Source organism: Anser cygnoides, chromosome 1, assembly GCF_040182565.1.
Source record: "Anser cygnoides isolate HZ-2024a breed goose chromosome 1, Taihu_goose_T2T_genome, whole genome shotgun sequence".
NCBI classification, from domain to species: Eukaryota; Metazoa; Chordata; class Aves; order Anseriformes; family Anatidae; genus Anser; species Anser cygnoides.
The window spans coordinates 161,898,996-161,923,446 of NC_089873.1; the positions used below are offsets into that span (position 1 = coordinate 161,898,996).

The 24,451-nt window shown below is 42.2% G+C and overlaps 2 long non-coding RNA genes across 2 annotated transcripts; one reads left to right on the forward strand and one right to left on the reverse strand.

Annotated features, from left to right (window-relative positions):
* Positions 1–8,858: 8,858 nt before the first annotated feature.
* On the reverse strand, positions 8,859–13,420 carry LOC125184183 (uncharacterized). Its single transcript, XR_007167739.2, has 3 exons — positions 13,300–13,420; positions 11,342–11,544; positions 8,859–9,196 (listed from the first exon to the last, which is right to left on the reverse strand). It is a non-coding gene; the product is annotated as an uncharacterized lncRNA (long non-coding RNA).
* A 51-nt stretch (positions 13,421–13,471) lies between these two features.
* LOC136789756 (uncharacterized) lies at positions 13,472–19,766 on the forward strand. Its single transcript, XR_010828682.1, has 3 exons — positions 13,472–13,549; positions 14,163–14,343; positions 19,315–19,766. It is a non-coding gene; the product is annotated as an uncharacterized lncRNA (long non-coding RNA).
* The last annotated feature ends 4,685 nt before the right edge of the window (positions 19,767–24,451 follow it).

The following is a 24,451-nucleotide window of genomic DNA, read 5'->3' on the forward strand; positions in this document are numbered from 1 at the left end:
TATCATTCAGAGCTGATGTTGTTCTGAATCTATGCAAAATTGTGTTTTGAGAATAAGAACTTATTTAAAACATAAGAGATTAACACGTAATGCAAAATGTATTTACATGTAGTAACATTGCTTTGCTTGATTGCACACTCATGTCCCTTGTTTGTTGATCCTATTGAGGGTGCTGTAATACTGTATTTTGTGCTTCATATCTCAAGACTCCAAGGAATGCGATGAGCAATCATGTTTTTCTACTAAATGGTGTATTTAAAAATATTTAATCTGCTTCTACTTGCAGGTGTTAAGTTTTATATAAAACATTTCAATTAACCACAAATGATTGTCTTACTGCTTTTGTCTTCTAGTTAACAACACTAAACATATTTTTAAACTCCTTAGCTTTAACAATTAGCCTTCAAAAGGCTAAGTTTACAAAGATCTGAGATGATGTACTGGTGAATTCTGAAGACTAATTTCTGCTGTTGTACTAATAATATAATATGCACCTGATGCTACACATAGGTCTCCTGCAGTTTGTGGTGACTTGCAGAAAAGAAGGTGCTGAACTTCTTAAGTAAGAAAATGATCACACGCTGTCCTGGTTTTAGCTGGGATAGAGTTAATTTTCTTTCTAGTAGCAGCTATGATGCTGTGATTTGGATTTAGGATGAAAAATATGTTAATAACACACCAATGTTTTAGTTGTTACTGAGCAGTGCTTACACTGGGTCAAGGACTTATCAGCTTCTCATACTGCCCCACCAGTGAGGAGGCTGGGGGTGCACAAGAAGCTGTGCCAGAACTAGGAGAGCTGACCCAAACTGGCCAAAGAAATATTCCATACCACGTGGTGTCATGCTGAACAATGAAACTGGGGAAGATTGGTGGGAGGGTGGGTGTGGGAAGGGCAACTCCATTAACTGGGGACTGTCTAGACATCAAGACATCATTTGGCTCATGGTGAGCAATTGCATTGCACATCACTTGTTATATGTATTCTTCCCCCCATACAAAAACACACACCTTCTTTCCTATTAAATTGTCCTTATCACAACCTACAAGATTTTTTATTTTTTATTTTTTTTTCCCAATTCTCTCCTCTCCCCCCCCCATCCCACTGAGGGGGAGTGAGCATATGGCTGTGTGGTGCTTATATGGACAGACTTGAGAAGTGAGCCCATGTGAACTTAATGAGGTTCAACAAATCTAAGTGCAAGGTGCTGCACCTGGGTTGGGGCAATCCCACACATGAGGAAAGACTGGGAGAAGAACTCATTGAGAACAGCCCTTCAGAGAAGGACTTGGGGGTTCTGGTGGATGAAAATCTCGACATCAGCCAGCAGCCTGTGCTGCATCAGCAGAGAATTGACCAGCAGGTCGAAGGAGATGATTGTCCCCCTCTGTTCTCACTTGGAGTACTACATCTGTGTCTGGGGCCCTCAGCACAAGAAAGTTGTGGACCTGTTAGAATGGGTCCAGAGGAGGGTTGCGAAGATGATCAAGGGGCTGGAGCACCTCTCCTATGAAGACAGGCTGAGAGAGCCTGGGCTATTCAGCCTGGAGAAGGAAATGATTTGGGGTGGCCTTATTGCAGATTTTCAGTAATTAATGGGGCTTACAAAAAATCTTCACTGAAAGGCTTTTGAAGTACTGGAACGGGCTGCCCAGGAAAGTCACTGAGTCACCATCCCTGGAGGTCTTCAGAAAACATGTAGATGTAGAGTGACATGGTTTAATGGTGGACTTGGCAGTGCTAGGTTAAAGACTGGGCTAGATGATCTTTGAGGTCTTTTCCAACCTAAAAGAGTCTATAATTCTATGAAAATAGATTAAAAGACTAATTAAAGTTGAAAAGAGTTTCCGAAGATCATCTAGAACTGGCTGATGAGTCTTGTTTCATCCTTTTAATGAAATCTCCATCTATTTTCTTTTCTTGATCATGTGGTCTATTTCAGGATGTGACATCATCTGTATTGGTTTGCCTTTTGATTGTTATCTGTAAACTCTCAACTTGCTTGTAATCCATGACAAACTAAAGCTGCATGCATCTGAGATAGTCATTTGATTTAGAGTGCAACACCTGGCTGGACAGCCCGGCCCAGAGACTGGTGGTGAATAGAGTGAAATTCAGCTGGTGACTGGTCAGAAGTCGTGTTCCCCAGGGGTCGGTGTTGGGGCCCATCCCCTTTAATATCTTTATTGATGATTTGGATGAGGGAATTGAATGCACCCTTAGTAAGTCTGCAGATGACACCAAGTTGGGAGGAAGTGTCGATCTGCTGGAGGGTAGGAAGGCCCTGCAGAGGGACCTGGACAGGATGGGTCACTGGGAAGAGGCCAATGGGATGAGGTTCAACATGGCTAAGTGCTGGGTCCTGCACTTTGGCCACAACAACCCCATGCAGTGCTACAAGCCTGGGGAAGAGTGGCTGGAAAGCTGTGCAAAGGAAAAGGGATCTGGGGGTGCTGATTGATGCTCGCCTGAACATGAGCCAGCAGTGTGCTCAGGTGGCCAAGAAGGCCAACAGCATCCTGGCTTGTATCAGGAATAATGTAGCCAGCAGGACCAGGGTGGTGATTGTCCCCTTCTACTCAGCTCTGGTGAGGCTCCACCTCGAGAACTGTGTTCAGTTTTGGGCCCCTCACTACAAGAAAGACATTGAGGCCCTGGATCATGTCCAGAGAAGGGCTAGGAAGCTCGTGAAAGGTCTCGAACACAAGTCCTGTGAGGAGATGCTGAGGGAACTGGGGTTGTTTAGTCTAGAGAAGAAGAGGCTCAGGGGAGACCTTATTGCTCTCTACAACTACCTGAAAGAAAGTTTTGGGGAGCTTCTTCTCTCAGATAACCAGTGATTGGACTAGAGGGAATGACCTCAAGTTGATCTAGGGGAGGTTTAGGTTGGAAATTAGGAGACATTTCTTCTCAGAAAGAGGGGTTAGACATTGGAATGGGTTGTCCAGGGTGGTGGTGGAGTCACCATCCCTGGGGGTGTTCAAGGAAAGGTTGGACGTGGTGCTTAGGGACAAGGTTTAGTGGGTGACATTGGTAGTAGGGTGATGGTTGGACCAGATGATCCTGGACATCTTTTCAAACACTAATGATTCTATGATTCTACTTCTTCCTCTCCGCATACATGGCTGGTCCTTCCTAAATAACCTGTATCTATACACCACAGCCAGGTGAACTTTCCTGTATCTGTGTGATCCCATTGATACCAAAGCAGTGAAATTTCCCATGTGTTTCAGATTTTTTCTCTGTTTCCTATACCATATATGCTAATGTACAAACAGACAGAACAAGCATCTGTCTGGACTGTTTTTGTAGTGGAAATAAGTGAGTCACCTCACTCAGATTTTTCTGTGGATGGTAACATGCTGCATCAGCTGTTGTTAATGTCTCCCTTGATTATCGTTTTTTCTCTTGACCTGTTACCAGACCACTGCACTTACTCTGTTGGTGTATAATTGAAGGCTGAGAAGAATACCTCTTTTGTGGTTAGAAGTCACAGATTTTCAGCCTTTTCTGACTTGGGTGTCTCTCTATCTATTGCTCTTTCAGGTGTTGCTTGTTGTAATTCCTCATTCCATGAAATGTAGGTTCTCCTGCTCCACCTCCCTGATTCCTTGTTGTCAGCTTACCTTCTGCCACAGTTGTTTCACCTGGAAGCTCCGTTCCAACATCTCCCATTGGTAAGGCTTCCATCACCCTCAATCCCTTCCACACTTTGACATGCACTAGACAACCCCTGCAGCGTGAGATTTCCATTGTTACATCCTTCCTCTATTAGCCAGCCAAGGTTTCCAATATACCAGGGGCTATTACTCCAGATATTGCCAGGGAAGACATGCTGAGATGTGTGACTGCTATTATTGCACAGATTAGCAGTCCAGCATGTCTCAGGTAGTGTTTCTAGGGTACCCTCCAAGCAAACTGCCCAAACATCTAATCCTGTTTCCAGGCCTCCTCAGCATTGTGACCAACACTTAGGTACGCTACAGCAGTATGGTTCAAACTCCACAGTTGAATAAGAAGTTGAATTGGATTTCTGAGGCACCCTAATCAGGAATTAGTGTGCCCCTTCATCACGTACCTTTAGCACATAGCTATACAAATAGCTGTTCACATAAAGCATTTTTTTTTCTGTTGTGTTTGATTTTAGATAAAATTATTAATGACATTTTTGGACTGTTTAAAATACACGACTTTGAGCATTCACTCTTCTAGAATTTTTTTATTTTTTTTTCAATGTAATTTGAAGAGACATTGTGTTTGTGTAAAATCAGCATTGTGGAACAGAGAAGAGCATTAAAATTCAAAGGCAAATGTAGAAATGGCATTGTTCATGACCCTTTCATGTTCATTTTCTGTAAAAATTTACAAGGTCATGTTGTGTAAGTATAACATCTTATGAAAAAGCAATTTGTTTGCTTCAGTGTTTTAACATTTATTAAGGAAAAAAAAAAAAGCTTCTTTTGTAGCTACATCCACTGACATTGTGCAAGACAGTCACTTAGAAAAAGAAATGGAAGGTGACTTAAGTGATCAAAAAATACCAAAGTTATATAATTTTTCCCAAACAGCAGAAAAATAAATAAATAAATAAATGTGAAAAACACAGAATCATTGACATTGGGAGAGAATTCTGGTGGTCATCTAGTTCAACTCCACAGCACAAAGCAGGTTTAACTTGAGCAGGTTTCTCAGGGTTGTGTCCAATCAGATTCTGAATATCTCTGAAGACGTAAAATTCACAGCCTTTCTGAGCAATTTCATCCAGTGTCTGGTGACCTTGACCATAAAACCTTAAATATATTTATATTTATAATATATAAATATTTGAAATGAAATTTCAATTTGTGCCTGGCACAGTCTGCAATTTAGAAGGGTCTGGCTCCATCTTCTTTATTTCTCCCTCCATCAGGTACTTATACACATTTGTATCAACTACTCCCAGTCTTGCATGATCTGCAGATTTGCTCAAGGTGCAGTCTGACCTATCATTGAGGTCATTACCAAAGACCCTACAGTTGACACTTCGAGTGACCCCAGTCACACCACTAGTGATTGGCCACCAGCTGGACTTGTTGCTACTGACAACAGCCCTTTGATTCCAGAAGTTCAGCACATTTTCAGTTTGCCTGTCTACTTAGTCAGTATTTCATCAATTTGTCAATGAGGGTGTTACAGGAGACAGTGCCAAAAGCCTTGCTAATGTCAAAATAAACAGTATCCACTTCTCATCTCTTTTCATCACTCGCCTCACCAAAGCTAGTCTTTTCATGATAGAAGGTTCTCAAGTTCGTTAAGTGTTATTTCCCCTTCATGAATACATGCTGATTTCTCCTGATCACATTCTTATCCTTAAAGTGTTTGAACAAGATTTCTAGGATTATTTCCTTCATCATATTCCCAGGGATCAAAGTGAAGCTGAGCAGCCTGTAGATTCCTGTATCCTCCTTCTTGCCCTTCTTGAAGACAGGAGTGACATTTGCTTTCTTCCGGTCCTCAGAAACCTGTCCAGATTGCTACAACCTTCCAAAGATAATTGAGAATGGTCTTGCGGTGATGTTGGCCAGCTACCTCAGAACTCAGCTCCCATAGACTTGTGTCTACCCACTTTCTCTGTTTCTCAACCTCTATTGATGGAAAGTCTTCCTTGCTCCAGACTTTCCCATTGGACTCTGAGGTCTAGGATTCCTGAATACTAGTCTTTCCAGTAAATACCAATGTGAAGAAATCATAAAGTACCTCAGCCTTTTACATGACCTTTGTCACCAAGAGTCCTGCCCCATTTAGTAGCAGGTCAATGTTTTCCTGAGTGTTCCTTTTGCTTCTAATATATATATATAAACTGTTCTTCTTGCCCTGTGCATTCCTTGCCAAGCTCTCACTCAGGTGGGCTTTGGTTTCCCTGAAGCCATACCCACCCACTTAGACACTGTCTCTCTATATCCTCCTGAGTGATCTAAATCTCTGTTGACATCCTCTATGCTTCCTTTTTGTGTCAAATTTTGTCAGGAGTAAAACCCATGCAGGCCTCCTGACAACTTCGCTTGACTTTCTCTAACAGAGATTACCCTGCAACCCATGGAGATGACCATGATAAGGCAAGTTGACCCCTGCAGCCAATGGAAGACCCCAAGAAGGAACAAGCTCCTGGCAGAAACTGTGGCTCAATGGAGAGGAATACATACTCTAGCAGATTTTCTGGCAGAAACTATGTCTCATGAGGAACCCATACTGGATAGCCTGTTCCTGAAAGACTGTACTCTGTAGAAAGGACCCATACTTGAACAACTCATAAAGGACTGTATCCTGTGGGAGGGACTGCACATTGAAACAAGGGAAGATCATGTGGAGTCAGGAGCAGTAGAAACAAAATATTATGAGCTAACTGCAAACCTGTTACCTACTTCCCCTGTGCTGCTTGATGGGGAAAAGAGGTAGAAAAGTTGAGACTGAAGGACTGAAGTTGAGCCTGGGGAAAAGGGGTGGAGAAGGTGGTTTTAGCTTTGTTTTCATTTCTTGCTATCCTACTCTATTATTAATTGGCATTAACTGTTTTTATCTCAGCCCATGAGTTCTTTCATCTTACTTTCTCCCCTTGTCCTGCTGAGAAGAGGGAGTGAGAGAGCAGCTTGATGGGTTCCTGACAGCCAGCCAAACACAGGAGCTTTTCAAGAAATTATATTCAAATTGATAATCTAATCATAGAACCATAGAATGGCCTGGGTTGGAAGGGACCTTAAAGATCATCTAGTTCCAACCCACCCGCAGTAACCATTAGTAATCAAAACATAAAGTATTAATTGATACTGCTGACAGAAAACTCGTAAGAGTGTTGTTCAATTAGATACTGTTGTTCAGTTAGATACTACAGATACATATAATGTAGATGTTAACATGTAGACACAGAAAGGACTGTGTTAATATACCAGGAAGATGTCTATATATCTTGATATTGTAGTTATTGGAGAAACAGACCTTGAAGCAAGTGTCCACACACAAACACCTGGCAACATTTGAGACATTTTGAAATATTTTGCACAGTTTCCAGCTGTGTTGGGAAAAAAAAAAATCAATACACCTTACGTATCTATTAGTTCTGTACGAAGGTGTAAAATACATTTAAATGTATTAATCAAACATTCCCTTTGGCCAGATGATGATCTGTAAGGATGATCAGAAGGATGATCTGTAAGGATGATCAGAAAATTAAAAATGCTTTATATATGCAATATTTAAAGAAGTTAACTAGCCTAATGCACACACATTCAGCAAGACAGTCTCTTCAAATACAGTTATCTATTTCAGTGTATATGTTAATATATTAAGTACCACTACACAGAAATCTTTCCATGTCAGATTTGTAGGTGTGTGTATATACATATATGTATACACAGTGTTAACACACACACATACATATGTTATATATATATATATAACAACAACAACAACGACAAAACACTGAGAGGAAATGTTATTTCTATAAACTAACAGAACAGGTGAGCTCCAGGAATAATGAAAGCTAAGCCTAAGGTTGACTGTAGGGGTAGATAAGGATAAACTTAAAAACAAACAAACAAACAAACAAAAACAACAAAAACTGTCTTTAATTTGTTTTTTTTATGTTACAGATGTATAAATATACCTAATTTGGAGCAAGTTTTCTAAAAATTCATTAATTCATTATCAATGTTAATTATTTCCAGTAGAGGTATATTGTGTGTGTGTCGGTGTGTATGTTTTCTTGTTATCTACCATTTTTTACCTTGACTAAGTGAATATCTGACTTATACTTTGATAAATAGAAGTTCCATATATTTTATGTACTTATATGTGTGAGGAAAGTGGATGGGAACTGAACCCCAGAAGCTAGAGAGTGGAGGTAACAGTCTATTTTTATCCCGGAGACTTGTGAAAGGAAAAGTATTATTGTTTATGAAGCACTCAGATGCTAAAGTTACCATCATAGAAGTCCATAAGAACTTTAGTAGTCCTGTCTTTAAACAGAAGTTTGAATAGCATGCAGGAAATAATAATACCTGAGGCCTATGATAGTGTAGTGAAAAGAAAGTATTCTCATTAAACAATCATAACCTAGCCTGAATATGAATAGAAGTAAGTCTTTTGGTGAGAAGGGGTATGAAGATAGGTGATCACGTGATTAAAGTGGACTATACTGCATATATGCCAGGTAGAGCAAATACACTTGAAGTCTATTCTAAATCCTGTCATTTTTTTTTAGCACTTCAGTACTTAACAGAATGACCTAAGTGCAGTGCTTTAAAAAAAAAAAAAAAAAAAAAAAAAAAAAAAGCTTGCTTTGTCTTTGTATTGTATATGCACACAAGAGATTCTCAGAATCTTGGATGACTAGGATAAGACCTTTAAGAACTATTGCTCTAGCAGTATCAGTGTTAATGGCACAAAATCAACGGGATACTTGAAATGTGAAAGGACATATCAGTGCTGTGTGTGTTGCAATATTTGTTCTTTTGTCCTTTCTTGTTAAGAAACAAGTAATTTTAACAGGCTTTTTACAACTAAATATAATATTATAAGCTATATAAAAGTAAACTATGTTTTTAGGTAAATACTCAGCAAAGTACAGAATTATGTTAATATATAAGCTATATAGTTTTCAGAATCTGAAACTTACACTTTAAAACTCAAGTAGGTAAACAGCATACCTTGATTTGTTTCTTATTTTTAGATCAACATACTTTGGAGAAAAGCATTTAACAAAGCAAAATGCCTAAACATAGAAAAATAATATTCAAATATAAAATATTATAAATAAAATATTCAAGAAATATGATTCAAGAAAAACAAAAACATAATTTAACAGTAAATGGGTCACAATTTGTAGTGAAGAACAGTACTTTCCAATCATTTTTACTGAAAGGTTCCGTTTGATAAGAATTCTAAGTAACAACTAAGCAGTTGTAATCACATCTAATTTTCAAAAAAGGACTTACATTGTAACTAGCTGTCCAGCTCCAATTAAGTTATTGACTGATTCCATGTAACTAGCATCCTTTATTTCATTTTTTTTTCATCTTAAAATTGTGTAAGCAGCAGTGTTTTAAATCTTGTCTTCAAGGGATCTAGGTTTTGAATAAGGTTCAGAATACATAACTATGATCACAAGCAATTGGAATACTTTTCCTGCTTTCACCTTTAAATATTCACAAGAGTTAAAACCTGCACAAAGAGAAGAAAGAGAAGAAGAAACATGTTAAATTTATTAGACTGTCTTGCTCAATTTCTTTCTCTTTTTTAACATGCTGGCAGGAACTCTAGTTATAATCTTATGCCTTGTTATATTTTATTAGCCAAAGGTGGTTTCTTATTCTGTCTTCTTTAAAGTTGTCATTGGCTGCAGTAAAATTTATTTTTCAGAACTTCATTAGTTTGTTGTTGTTGTTGTTGTTCTAAGTTAAAGAATGAAGAATGCATGTTTTTTTTTCTTCAAAGACACTAATTAAAAATAAATTTAAAAAAAAATCACATACAAATTTTTATTTATTAAGACACAGACATACTTATTTTTCTAAACAAATACTCCTGCCCCTTAAATTAGTGTTAAGTCTGGAATAATACCATTAATATATGTGTTTTTAACTTCTGTCAGCTAACCTAAGTTAAGGTTGCACTTCTCGGGATAAGACTCTTCCCTATTCCATAGACATCAAACAGCAATGATCAACATGGATTGCTGAGATCTGTTCAAATATATTTCTATATAATACATATGTCCTTCTTAGACTTGAGTGTAATTCATTACAGCACCTTTCTTTAGCAACACTGTCTGGTTAGCAGAAGTACTTTGCACTATCTGCAGATATCCTGTTCCAAACATATTCCAAAACCCCAGTTCTGTTTTTCAAGATCCATGGTTTCACAGAATCACACAGAATCACAGAATGCTAGGGATTGGAAGGGACCTCTGAAGATCATCTAGCCCAATCCCCCTGCTGGAGCAGGATCACCTAGATTATGTCACACAGGAACGCGTCCAGCCAGGTTTTGAATGTCTCCAGAGAAGGAGACTCCACAACACCCCTGGGCAGCCTGTTCCAGTGTTCTGTCACCCTCACCATGAAAAAGTTTCATCTCATATTTAAGTGGAGCCTCCCATGTTCCACCTTGCACCCATTGCCCCTTGTCCTATCATTAGATGTCACTGAGAAGAGCCTGGCTCCGTCCTCCTGACACTCACCCTTTACATATTTATAAACATTAATAAGGTCACCCCTCAGTCTCCTCTCCTCCAGGCTAAAGAGACCCAGCTCCCTCAGCCTTTCTTCATAAGAGAGATGCTCCACTCCCTTAATAATCCTCATGGCTCTGCGCTGGATTCTCTCAAGCAGTTCCTTGTCCTTGAACTGAGGGGCTCAGAACTGGGCACAATATTCCAGATGTGGTCTCACCAGGGCAGAGAAGAGGGAGAGGAGAACCTCTCTCGACCTATTAACCACACCCCTTCTGATAAACCCCAGAACACCATTGGCCTTCTTGGCCACAAAGGCACAACACTGGCTCATGGTCATCCCGCTGTCCACCAGGACCCCTAGGTCACTTTCCCCTTCACTGCTCTCCAGCAGGGCAGTCCCCAACTTATACTGGTGTCTGGGGTTGTTCTTGCCCAGATGTAGGACTCTACACTTGCCCTCATTATATTTCATTAAATTTCTCCCTGCCCAATTCTCCAACCTGTCGAGGTCTCACTGGATGGCAGCACAGCCTTCCAGCGTGTCAGCCACTCCTCCCAGTTTAGTGTCATCAGCAAACTTGCTGACAGCACACTCCATTCCCTACGCAAGTCACTGATGAATATATTGAAAAACACTGGTTCCAGTACAGACCCTTGAGGGACTTCGCTAGATACAGGACTCCAAATCCCATTGAACATAACCCTCTGGCTTCTTTCCTGCAGTGAGTTCACAGTCCACCTCACTACCTGATCATCCAGACCACATTTCCTCAGTTTAGCTGAGAGGATGATGTGGGAGATAGTGTCAAAGGCTTTACTGAAATCAAGATAGACCATGTCCACTGCCTTTCCATCATCTATTCACCTGGTTATATCCTTATAAAAGGCTATCAAGTTGGTCAAGCATGAGTTCCTCTTGGTGAAGCCATATTGATTGCCCCTAATGACTCTCTTATCCTTGATGTGCCTAGAGACAACGCCAAGGATAAGTTGTTCCATCACCTTTCCAGGGATGGAGGTGAGGCTGACCTGTCTATAGTTACCTGGGTCCTCCTTTTTGCCCTTTTTGAAGACTGGAGTGACATTTGCTTTCCTCCAGTCCTCTGGCATCTCTCCTGTTCCCCATGACTTACCAAAGATGATGGAGAGTGGCCTAGCAATGACTTCCTCCAGCTTCTTCAGCACCTGCAGGTGTATCCCATCAGCACCCATGGATTTGTGGACGTCCAGCTTGCTTAATCGGTCCTTAACCCAGCCCTCATCATCCAAGGCAAACTCCTCCTTTATTTAGACTTCCTCTGTGGCCTCAGGGGTACGGGGCTCCTCAGGACAGCCTCTGGCATTATAGACAGAGACAAATAAAGCATTCAGTAACTCCACATTCTCTTTGTCTTCTGACACCAGGGCACCCACCTCATTCCCTAGTGGGCCTACATTGTTTCTAGAGTCAGTTTTATCCACAAATTTGAAGAAGCCCTTTCTGTTGTCCTTGACCCCTCTTGCAAGGTTTAATTTTAAGGAGGCCTTAGCTTTCCTAGTTGCCTCCCTACATCCTCTGACAGCAGACTTATATTCCTCCCAAGTGGCCAGCCCCTCCTTCCATGATCTGTAGACTCTCCTCTTCCACTTGAGTTTGCCCAGCAGTTACCTGTTTAACCATGCAGGTCTCCTGGCTCTCTTTCTTGACTTCCTACCTGTTGGGATGCCCTGTTCTTGAGCTCAGAAGAAGCAGTCCTTGAATGCTAACCAGCTATCTTGGGCTCCTTTTCCTTCAAGTACCTTGTCCCATGGGATTTCCCCTAGCAAATGCTTGAAAAGGCCAAAGTCGGCCCTACTGAAGTCCAGGGTTGCAATTCTGCTCATTACTCTGTTCCTGCCACATGAGATTCTAAACTCCACAATCTCATGGTCACCGCAACCAAGGCTGCCCTCAACCTTCACCACTTCAGACAGTCCTTCCTTGTCAGTGAGGACAAGATCCAGCAGCACTCCTCTCCTAGTTGGAACATCCACCATTTGCATCAGGAAGTTGTCATCAATGCACTGAAGGAACCTCCTGGACTGCGGATGTCTGGCTGAGTTGGCCTTCCAACAAATGTCAGGGTAGTTGAAATCCCCCACAATAACCAGGGCCTGCGATCGCGAGGCTGCTATCAGCTGCCTGTAGAAGGCCTCGTCAACTTCCTTATCCTGATTTGGTGGCCTGTAATAGACACCCACAACAGTATCCCCCATGCCAGTCTGTCCCTTAATTCTCACCCACAGACTCTCAACTTGCTCCTCATCCACCCCTGGACAGTACTCAATACATTTTAGTTGCTCTTTCACGTAAAGAGCAACTCCACCACCTTGCCTTGCTGACCTGTCTTTCCTGAGAAGGACATACCCATCCATGACCACATTCCAGTCATGCGAGCTGTCCCACCATGTCTCTGTAATTGCCACTAGATCATAATCTCCTGACTGAACACAGACTTCTAACTCCTCCTTTCATTTTCCCATGCTATGAGCATGGATGTACAAGCACTTTAGGGAGTGAGCTGAGCATGCCGATTTCACCCTAGGGGGGTGGGAGGCCTCCCAGTCTTCATCACTGCTAGAGCGCTGCCTCACTGGTGCCAGTCCAGCTACAACCCCATTCCCCTTCGGATCTAGGTTAAAGCTTTCCAAATGAGCCCTACTAATTTCTGTCCCAGAACCCTTTTGCCCCTGTGAGATAAACATTTCCCATATATTACTGTCAGGCCTGGTGTCTTATAAAACCAGCCATTATAAAAGAACCCAAAGCCCTGCCTGTAGCACCAGTCACATAGCCAAGCATTTATGGACAGGATCCTTTTATTCCATCCCACGTCATCACCCCAGAATGGAAGGAGAGAAGAGAAAATGACTTGTGCCCCAGACTCTTTCACCAACCGTCCCAAGGCCTTGAAATCTTTCTTCATTGTTCTCAGACTACAGGATGCAGCTTCCTCCCCACCTATCTGGAAGATTAGTAGTGGGATCACTACTCTGATCAGTCTGTCAAGCACACCAGGTTGCGGAGTGTCCTGGTGATATCCCTGATCTAGGCTCCAGGTAGACTACAGACCTTCCTTTGATGAGGGTCAACTCTGCTTATCAGGCCCTTTGTTCCTCTCAGAAGGGAATCGCCTACTACAACTGCCTTTCTTTCTTTCTTGTCGGAGGCAGTCTTGAGGCATGGTGTTGACTACCTCTTCTGATGTGACCTCATAGGTCATATAGGCCCACCTATGAGGTCACACCACACACCCTCACCTACCTCTCCTTCAAGATCCAGGGCCTCAAACCTATTACGGAGGGGCACCTGGGGAAGTGAGGTAGGGGGGTTGCCCATGGCACTGAACTGGGGATCACTTCCAACCCTCCTCGTCTTTTTGGTCCCCTCCCTCTGCCTGACAGTGACTGGGCAAGGGCTCCACCACCCTCTGGGGGGCATCCCCCTGGTGCCCTTCTCACTGTCGTGTCAGGGAGTACACCAGTCAATCTCCTGCTCACAAGCCCTGATCCTCCTTAGTCTCTCCACCTCCTCCTTGAGCTCAGCCACCATGGTGAGCAGACCTTCCACCTGAGAACAGGCGGTCTCACCGCCGCCCTCCTGCCCTGACAGCAGGAGGCTCAGGCACTCCTTGCAGCCAGAGGCCTGAACAGCCACGTCTCTGTGCAGGCCCTCCATCTGGGTTGCCACAGTCTTTTTGCAGTGAGCTCTCTGACGAGTGGATACCATGGTAGGTGTGCGATCTCTCAGAGTGCCAATAGCTGGTGCGGAGGTCCCAGGCCCTGGCACACCAGCAGCACACCAGTGCACACGTGCTGCTGGCCCCTCCCTGTTCGCTGTGGGCAGCAACGCGTCACTGCCCTCCCGGAGGCTTTTTCTAGGCAGAGGGTGTGGGTGCAGTCGCCATTGCCCTGTCAAAGCTCACTCCCTGTCAGCCTCTCTCACCAGAGCTGGCGGGTTGCTGTTGCTGTCCTGGGCCACGCCTGGTGAAGCAAGGGTCTGAGATTCCCCTGTAACTCATGGCTGGGCTCTGCATCTGCGTCTGCACCGGCTCTGAAGCAGACGACCTTGACTACTTGAATGAGTCTAATTGAAAAATGATGTTCACATCCCCAGGTAGGGATTCTACCAACATTAATACTGGCTATACTTATTTAAATGGTGAAACATAGGTGTGATTTTTCTTCCTGCTTTATACTTCTGTATTTTTTCCAGTCAATTTTCGATTTATTGGCTTTTATTTATTCATTGTATAAAAATATCTTAATTTCAAATAAATATACTGCTTTTACAGCATAATTTTAGCTGTGCAAGCATCTGAAAGTTAGCTCATTTTTATATTAGTATTAGAATTATTAATTTGCTTCAACTTGATACTCATTCTTGTTGATGGATATTCTTAGACATGTATGTGGCTACAGACCTTTAGATACCCATGCAAAGCTCATGTAGGTCTCATCAATGAGTATAACATTCTGTTTATATGCATATATATGCACATATGAACATATATATGTTATATATATAACTTATTCCTTGCAACAAACGTGATTGGGCTATTTTTTAATAGAGTATTAGCCTCTTCCAGATCAGTCTTACAAGCATTTTCCTGTTCTGTTTCTTACAGAGTAATTGGGCATAGAATTTGTTTCTGAAAGTTTAGCATGCAAAATACCCTACTGAATATATATATAACCAGAGCAATTAAAAACAAAGCAAGTTAATTGTCCATTGACCAAAAAGGTCTCACTTTAGTTCTTGACCAAACTGAAAGATATGAAAGTTAGTAAAAGGGAGAGGGCTTAATTAAATGTAAGAATTATAATTAATAGATCTATTGTTTGAAAGGAAAAAGTGAAGAAAGTATTCTTCACTTTGAAGCCCCAGGTGAAAACAAGACATCTGTTTTAACCTTTTTCCCTTGTTTTGTTTTGAAATTTTCTTTGGAAAAAGTTGTCACACAATGGTAGCAAAAATATGTTAATATCACACTGAAGTTAAATTGATCTATGTTAATCACAGAATCGCAGAATCATCTAGGTTGGAAGAGACCTCCAAGATCACAGAGTCCAACCTCTGACCTAACACTAACAAGTCCTCCACTAAACCATATCACTAAGGGCTACATCTAAACGTCTTTTAAAGACCTCCAGGGATGGCGACTCAACCACCTCCCTGGGCAGTCCATTCCAATGCCTAACAACCCTTTCAGTAAAGAAGTTCTTCCTAATATCCAACCTAAACCTCCCCTGGCGCAACTTTAGCCCATTCTCCCTTGTCCTGTCACCAGGCACGTGGGAGAATAGACCAACCCCCACCTCTCTACAGCCTCCTTTAAGGTACCTGTAGAGAGCGATGAGGTCACCCCTGAGCCTCCTCTTCTCCAGGCTAAACAACCCCAGCTCCCTCAGCCGCTCCTCATAAGACTTGTTCTCCAGACCCCTCACCAGTTTCGTTGCCCTTCTCTGGACTCTCTCAAGCACCTCCATGTCCTTCTTGTAGCGAGGGGCTCAAAACTGAACACAGTACTCGAGGTGCGGCCTCACCAGAGCCAAGTACAGGGGGACAATCACCTCCCTAGCCCTGCTGGCCACACTGCTTCTTATACAAGCCAGGATGCTGTTGGCCTTCTTGGCCACCTGAGCACACTGCTGGCTCATATTCAGCTGCCTATCAACCAGTGCTCCCAGGTCCTTCTCTGCCAGGCAGCTCTCCAACCACTCATCTCTCAGCCTGTAGCACTCCTTGGGGTTGTTACGCCCCATGTGCAGGACCCGGCACTTGGCCTTGTTGAACTTCATGCAGTTGACCTCAGCCCATTGGTCCAGCCTATCCAGATCCTCCTGCAGAGCCTTCCTTCCCTCGAGCAGATTGACACACGCACCTAACTTGGTGTCGTCTGCAAACTCACTGAGGGTGCACTCGATCCCCTCATCCAGGTCATCGATAAAGATATTAAAGAGAACCGGCCCCAGCACTGAGCCCTGGGGGACTCCACCAGTGACCGGCCTCCAACTCGATTTGACTCCATTCACCATGACTCTTTGGGCCCCGCTACCGAGCCACTTTTTAACCCAATGAAGCGTACGCCAGTCCAAGCCATGAGCAGCCAGTTTCTTGAGGAGAATGCTGTGGGAAACGGTGTCAAAAGCCTTACTGAAGTCAAGGTAGACCACATCCATAGCCTTCCCCTCATCCACCAAGCGCGTCACTTTGTCATAGGAGGAGATCAGGTTCGTCAAGCAAGACCTGCCTTTCATAAACCCATGCTGACTGGGCCTGATCGCCTGCTTGCCCTGCAAGTGCCGCGTGATGACACTCAAGATAATCTGCTCCATGAGCTTCCCTGGCACTGAGGTCAAGCTAACAGGCCTATAGTTCCCCGGGTCTACCCTCTGGCCCTTCTTGTAGATGTGCGTCACATTTGCTAGCCGCCATTCAACTGGGACCTCCCCTGATAGGCAGGACTGCCGATAAATGATGGAAAGCAGCTTGGCCAGCTCCTCCGCCAGTTCGCTCAGTACACTCGGGTGGATCCCATCTGGCCCCATCGACTTGCGTACATTCAAGTGCTGTAGCAGGTCGCCAACCATTTCCTCATGGATAACGAGGGCCACATTCTGCTCCCCATCCCCTTCCACCAGCTTAGGGTACCAGGTATCCAGAGAACAACCGGTCTTGCCGCTAAAGACTGAGGCAAAGAAAGCATTGAGCACCTCAGCCTTTTCCTCATCTTCTGTAACTAAGTTTCTCCCTGCATCCAGTAAAGGATGGAGATTCTCTGTAGTCCTCCTTTTTGTGTTGATGTATTTGTAAAAACGTTTTTTGTTATCTTTAACGGCCATAGCCAGATTGAGCTCCAGATGAGCTTTGGCCTTTCTAATTTTGTCCCTGCACAGCCTCGCAACATCCTTATAGTCCTCTTGAGTGGCCCGCTCTCTTTTCCAAAGATTATAAACCCTCATTTTTCTCCTAAGCTCGAGCCACAACTCTCTGCTCAGCCAGGCCGGTCTAGTTCCGCGTCGGCTCGTCTTTGGGCACGTGGGGACAGACCGCTCCTGAGCCATTAAGATTTCCTTCGTGAGGAGTGCCCAGCCTTCCTGGACTCCTTTGCCCTTCAGAACCTCCTCCCAAGGGACTCTGCCAACCATTGTCCTGAACAGCTCAAAGTCAGCCCTCCGGAAGGCCAATACAGTGGTTTTACTGGTCCCCCTCCTGACTGCGCCAAGAATAGAGAACTGAACTATTTCGTGGTCACTCTGCCCAAGACAGCTCTCGACCACCACATCTCCCACCAGTCCATCACTCTTTGTGAACAGAAGGTCTAGCGGGGCACCTCCCCTGGTAGGCTCTGTAACCAGCTGCGTCAGGAAGCTATCTTGCACGCTCTCCAGAAACCTCCTAGACTGCTTTCTATGGGCTGCATTGCTCTTCCAGGATATGTCTGGGAAGTTGAAGTCCCCCACAAGAACAAGCGCTGACGATTTCGCGGCTTCTGCCAGCTGCCTGTAGAACTCCTCATTCATATCCTCATCCTGGTTCGGTGGTCTATAACAGACCCCCACCAGGATGCTTGCCTTGTTGGCCTTCCCTCTGATCCTAGCCCATAGGGACTCAACCTTATCAGTCCCAGCCTCAAGTTCCTCAACATCTAAACACTCTCTAATATAGAGAGCCACACCACCACCCCTTCTGTGCTGCCTGTCCCTCCTGAAGAGCCTATAGCCAGACATTGCAGCACTCCAGTCATGAGAGTGGTCCCACCACGTTTCCGTGATGGCAACCAAGTCATAGCCTGCCTGCTGCACGATGGCTTCCAGCTCCTCTTGTTTGTTACCCATGCTGCGTGCATTAGTGTAGATGCACTTCAGTCGGGCCATTGCCTTCTTCCCCGGCTTTGCCATTGTTCCCCCTGGCACAGCTCCAACAAGCCTAATTTCAGCCCCATCCCCCTTCTTTCCTAGTTTAAAGCCCTCTCAACGAGCCCTGCTAGCTCCTGGGCTAGGATCCGTTTTCCCCTTAGAGATAGGGACCCATCTGCGGCCATCAGGCCGGGTGCCGAGTAAAGCGCCCCATGGTCAAAAAACCCAAAATTTCTGTGTTGGCACCAGCCTCTGAGCCACGTGTTAATCAGGTGGGCTTTCCATGTCCTCTCAGTACCCCTCCCTGCTACTGCAGGGATAGATGAAAACACCACCTGTACTCCCGCTCCATCCACTAGCTATCCCAGTCCCCTAAAGTCCCTTTTGATAGCCTTCAGGCTTTTCTCATCAATATCGTCACTGCCAGCCTGGACTATCAAAAGAGGGTAGTAGTCAGAGGCGCTAACTAGGTTGGGAAGGTTTCTGGCAACAATCAGTTCTTTCTCATTCTTTGTTCAAATTGTGTTCTTAAAATAGAACTGAAACTAGTGTTGTCTTCTCCATTTCAGAATTTGGAAATTCATAAATTTCAGTTCAGGTTGGGAATTAAGAGAAATTTCTTCTCAGAAAGAATAGTCAGGCATTGGAATTGGGGTTTCAGCCAAAGGGTTGCCCTGGGAGGTGGTGGAGTCACTGGGGGTGTTTAAGGAAAGGTTGGACATGGTACTCAGGGACATGGTTTAGTGGGTGATAGTGGTGGTAGGGGGATGGTTGGACCAGACCTCTTGGAGGTCTTTTCCAACCTTAATGATTGTATGATTCTATGATTTCATTTGCTCTATCTTTCTGTAGTGTGTATTTTACAGAAATAATCAATACAAAAATAGTATGATATAATAATGAATAACAGTGTCATGTATTGTATAGATATATAAGGAACTACCGTTCTCATCTGAACCTTTGAAACATTAATGACTTTTTTTTGAAATGATAATGTAATTTTATCTACGATTTCTTGGTAAACATCTAAACAGTCTCAGTAACATCTTTACCCCTCTGGCATAGCTACTGAGTAGCATTGTGTCTTGCTTCTTTGATTGGTATCTATATATTATACTTAAAAAGTTAAATTTAAATAAAATTTGTATTTCAAGCCGTAAAAACAGTTTCTATTATAATAGAAACAATTTTATTTTATTTTAATTTATTTTATTTTATTTTAAAGATGCAAGATTTTGGATGCTTTCTGCCTTCAGTTTTATTGTCTTCTGTACTACTATCATGCAGATGCAGAAATTTAATCTACTGGAAACCTTGATGTTCTTGAAATGCTATTATCCGAGTCAACGAGAAGAAATAGATTGTTGAGCTATTATGCAGTTAGCTAATGACTGCAAGGTTTCACACATTCACTTGTAGCTCCCATGAAAAGGTGGATAAGAGCACTATTCTTTGTATGGTGTTTTTTTTGTGTGTGTGTATGTGTTTTTTTGTTTTTTGTTTGTTTGTTTTTTTGACTCTAAATCCTTGATTGAAAAAAATCAACAAAACAAACAAAAAACGAGTTTACTACAAGAAATTATTTGATCTTCCAAGCGTTATCCATTAGTCATTCTTTTCTAGGTTCATGATCTTCTCTGATGTCTTGAAGATCTTAATGATATTGTCCATGATGGTTATAAAGACTGATTTACAACATTTTGGCAAAATAAATTTCAATATATATATTTTTAATCTGATTAAACAAAATTCTTCATAAGAATAAAGTCATGTCAATTGACATTTTCATTTTTATACCTAACTTTCCTGAGGTTGAAACATTTAGTTATGTTTACATCACTGTGATTGTTATAGTGTACTGATAACAGTCTTTTGTGTGAAAGACCTTTATTGAAGCTAAACTATAATTTGATCTCTTCTTAATACTTTATTATGAATTCTGACTTTTCAAATATCTTCTTCCTGAATTAAGACAAAAAATCATTTTGTTGTTGTTGTTGTTGTTTGTTTGTTTGCTTAAATGATCATTTAATATGGAGTCTTACCTGCCATAGAATCATAAAACCAAATAAAATAAGACTTGAAGTGAAGGTCATTGAAGCACTGATGCCCTGTGGGGAAGTACTCTATGCTGAAATTATTCCTATGTTTGCCTGACCTGATCTCCAATGTTGTTTTTGTTTGTTTGTTTGTTTGTTTTTAAATCTCCAGTGAAGTGAATTCCTTAGACTATTTACATAATTTCCTCCCATGATCCACTGTATGTCAGGAATGTGTTTTGAACAGCATTTGTAATATGCCATTCTCACTTCATCTTGTAGATATTCAGATTTAAACTGATTAGCATTCACATTGTCAAAGTTCTGTTATGTTGGGCGAGGATGATCTATGTTAGGCACATTTGTTTTTGATTATTACAACTTATTTTCACTGCAAACTTTCCTGACAACACATTTACCCTGCAACAAGACTTTTATTCAGCCTCACTGGCATTGATTTGACGCTTCACAGTTAACAAGTGACTCCTCAAGCACTGAAAAAATATCAGTATCTCTAGTTTTCACTAGTGAATATCTGAAAATTGGAAGTAATATACCTAGTCAAAACATGGATAGGCACTAGATGATGAGAGTGATCACTTTGTTTTCATTGCAAAGAAAGACCAGACCAAAAAAAAAATAAAAATTTGCTGATTGACTTTCTGTCATATATTTTCTAACCCACTATAAATTGCAGGATTGCTGCTGTTTGAATTCTGTTTGCGTTACTTTACTGAAGAACTGAAAAAACATGAACTGGACAAAGGCAGGTCTTTTGTAGAAATAAATGTCATTCAGCACTTATCTGTAAGTGAATAACAAGGTCTGCAGTCATTTTCCAAAAGCTTGTCAACCCACTGAGAACAAACTGTCTGAGCAGTAGATTCACTTCACTTTGGATGGCCTAAAGTGAAACATTTTAGTCTGAATTACTCATCCTAATCTCTGATATTGTGAGCAGAGGTACTCCTGCAGAGGACAATTCAAACGGACTACGTTAGCTGGTTACATGGCAGTGAGATAGAAGCCCAAAACAGATTTCATTAACCAACAGTGATGTGTTCTTAAAGTGCTAGCATGGCTGTCACACTTCCAGAGTATTCAATTCAAAGAGGTATGAGTGGGACTGATAACAGTAAAGTTATATCAACAGATAATTTCCTCCAGGGTACTTCACATTTATTCAGTTTTGTGTTCCAAATGCTACAGCAAAACAAGACAGTCACTTCCAGAAGTCTTCCAAAAGAAAAAGAAACAAAAAGTTCCTCCTTTCCGATAAAATTACATTATTATGCTACTGTATAATAATAGGCTATGCTTTAGAAGTTGCAATGATAAATAATAATAATAATAAATAATAATAATAATAATAATAATAATAATAATAATAATAATAATAATAGCCCAGATTCTAGAAGACAGAGAATAAAGACATTTTTGGTGAATCTGCTTCAATATCGGATGGTTTGTTAATAGTACCTTTAAATGAAAAGGAAGAAAAATGAAGCTTATGCAGGTAGCTTTTTCTTCCTATAAATTTTGCTACGATAATATAGTAAGTGTATTCACTCATCAACTATCAACTATAAATGATACTATGAAGAGTTAGAATATTTAAGAGAGGTCCTGATAATTGTAGTTACTAATTTCAAAAAAAGTGCCAAACTGTAGACCACAAGAAAAAAAAATCTATAAACATCATCAGAACAAGAAATTAGTCTGCAGTTTCCATGAGGCTGTTTTTGAATATTAGTTTCATTAGGAGCATTTATTCCCACAATTTCCTCTAAGACAAATTAAACCAAAAGCTAATTGGGAGGAAGATAACTTTAATATGTTGTGCTGTGTTTGATATCTATTCCACTATGAGCTACTTTACAGTGTGTTTTCTCAGAAACTGAGATTATTTGTGGTAAACAAAGGAAGAAATTCCATTCTGTTACATCTAAATTAACTCTAGCCTTGCTATTTTCAGTTCAATACTTCGTGATCTAAAACCATCTTATTTACATAAAGTTTTTTTATGAGAGCTGAGCAGGAATAAACCAAATGAGGTTTAATAAGAGCAAGTGTAGAGTCCTGCAACTGGGAAGGAACAACCGCATGTATCAGTACAGGCTGGGGGATGACCTGCTGGAGAGGAGCTCTGAGGAGAAGGATCTGGGGGTCCTGGTGGACAACAGGTTGACCATAAGCCAGCAGTGTGCCCTGCTGGCCAAGAAGGCCAATGGGATCCTGGCGTGCATTAAAAGGAGCGTGGCCAGCAGGTCAAAGGAGGTGATCCTCCCCCTCTACTCTGCCCTGGTCAGGTCTCACCTGGAGTACTGTGTCCAGTTCTGGGCTCCCCCAAAAAAAAAAAGACAGGGATCTCCTGGAAAGAGTCCAGTGGAGGGCCACAAAGATGATACAGGGCCTGGAGCTTCTCCCCTGTGAGGAAAGACTGAGAGACCTGGGTCTGTTCAGCCTTGAGAAAAGAAGACTGAGAGGGGATCTTTTTAATGTTTACAAATATCTTGAGTGTGGGAGACAGAGGGATTTGGCCAACCTATTTTCAGTGGTTTGTGGGGACAGGACACCGGGCAACGGCCACAAAATGGATCACAGTAAGTTCCCCACCAACATGCGAAAGAACTTCATGGTGAGGCTGACAGAGCACTGGAACAGGCTGCCCAGGGAGGTTGTGGAGTCTCCTTCTCTGGAGATATTCAAGGCCCATCTGGATGCCTACTCGAGCAACCTGCTCTAGGGAACCTGCTTTGGCAGTGGGGTGGACCCAATGATCTCTTGAGGTCCCTTCCAACCCCTACAGTTCTGTGATTCTGTGATTAACACTGGACCCAGTACTGACCCCTGGGCTAGCTACAGGTCTCCAACTGTATTCTGTACCACTAAGCACAACCCTGTGAGCTCTACCATCCAGCCACTTGCCAATCCACCTCACCATCCACTCATCTATGACATATATGTCTATATATATATCACATTTTTTTATGTTTTAGCTTGGGAGGGGGTTAATTAATCTAGTGTCATAGTGTGGAATAATTGCCTGAGGTGACTTAGAAATTAAACTTATGTTCACATTTCAAAGAAAAGGTACAGCACTGGAGAAGCTTCCAAGGTGGAGTGTAGCTGCACTACACAGAAGTTTCTGAGGCCTCCAACCTTAGATGCTGACCGCACCGGGGGAACTTGGTGTGCTGACTCTAAGAGGAACTGTACAGAGCATGGAGCGGAGTGGAGACACCACAGCCAGGCTCTGTGGTAAGATGGTAAATTGATTGTTCTTGTGCACACTGGAGATGATAAGCTGCACATTTTCTATCCTGGGCCAACAGCCTGCCATGTTGTTGTCAAAATGCTGTCCTTTTGGTGAACTTTTCCCATTATAATACCATTATAATACCAAAACACACCTCCCTACCAAAGGCTACCTGACTCCAAGGTGTAATCATGCCTCACTGAGCATGCACATTAAATTTTTCTAGTCTATACCTTTAAAAGTAAAGTGAGAATATTTTACACCAATAATAACAAAGGTATGTATGACTAGAGTCGCTCAAGCTTCACCTAAAAGATAGAAAATTATATAAATTAGCTTAAGGGAAAGCAGATGTTAGGGAAGATACCATCGTGACAGATACCTCCTGACTTATGGAATCAGTCAACAGGTTGAACCCCTCTTCCCCCTCATTGGGACACCTTTGGGTCCTCCTGACTTATGGAATCAGTCAACAGGTTGAACCCCTCTTCCCCCTCATTGGGACACCTTTGGGTAGGATTTGAACACTTGGTTATACCAAGTGTCTCCGTGTGAAACTTAGAAATCTCTATAGAGTAGCTTTATATCTTTTAACACATTTGTAGACAGGCTGTGTTACTCATACCTTTGGGATTTGCACGTACTTTGTAAACAGTGAATTTATCACCAGCAATCCAAAGAACCTGTGGACTTGTTGCTTTAATAAATTGCACTGCTCATTAATCTAGCCATGGTAGTTCCCACTGAATGCGACCAAACTCTTTTAAGTGTGGCTGTGGCAGTTCATGTAACGCTACTATACTGAGGGTGTATTACATTATTTGTGCATCCGTAATCATGATAGTCCAAAACACTGAACTCAACGGGACTTAAAACAACAAACTGAATCACTGCCAATTACTTTAACCTTTTATGCAGCACATAGTAAATGTACATTTGATGTAGGCCTAAACAATTTTTGATGGCCTTTAACAGAGTGGAACAGAAAGAAACAAATCTGACCATCACTCACTAGTATACACAGTAGTATAGGGGACATCTTAAGATTTTGTTTTTAACAGAAA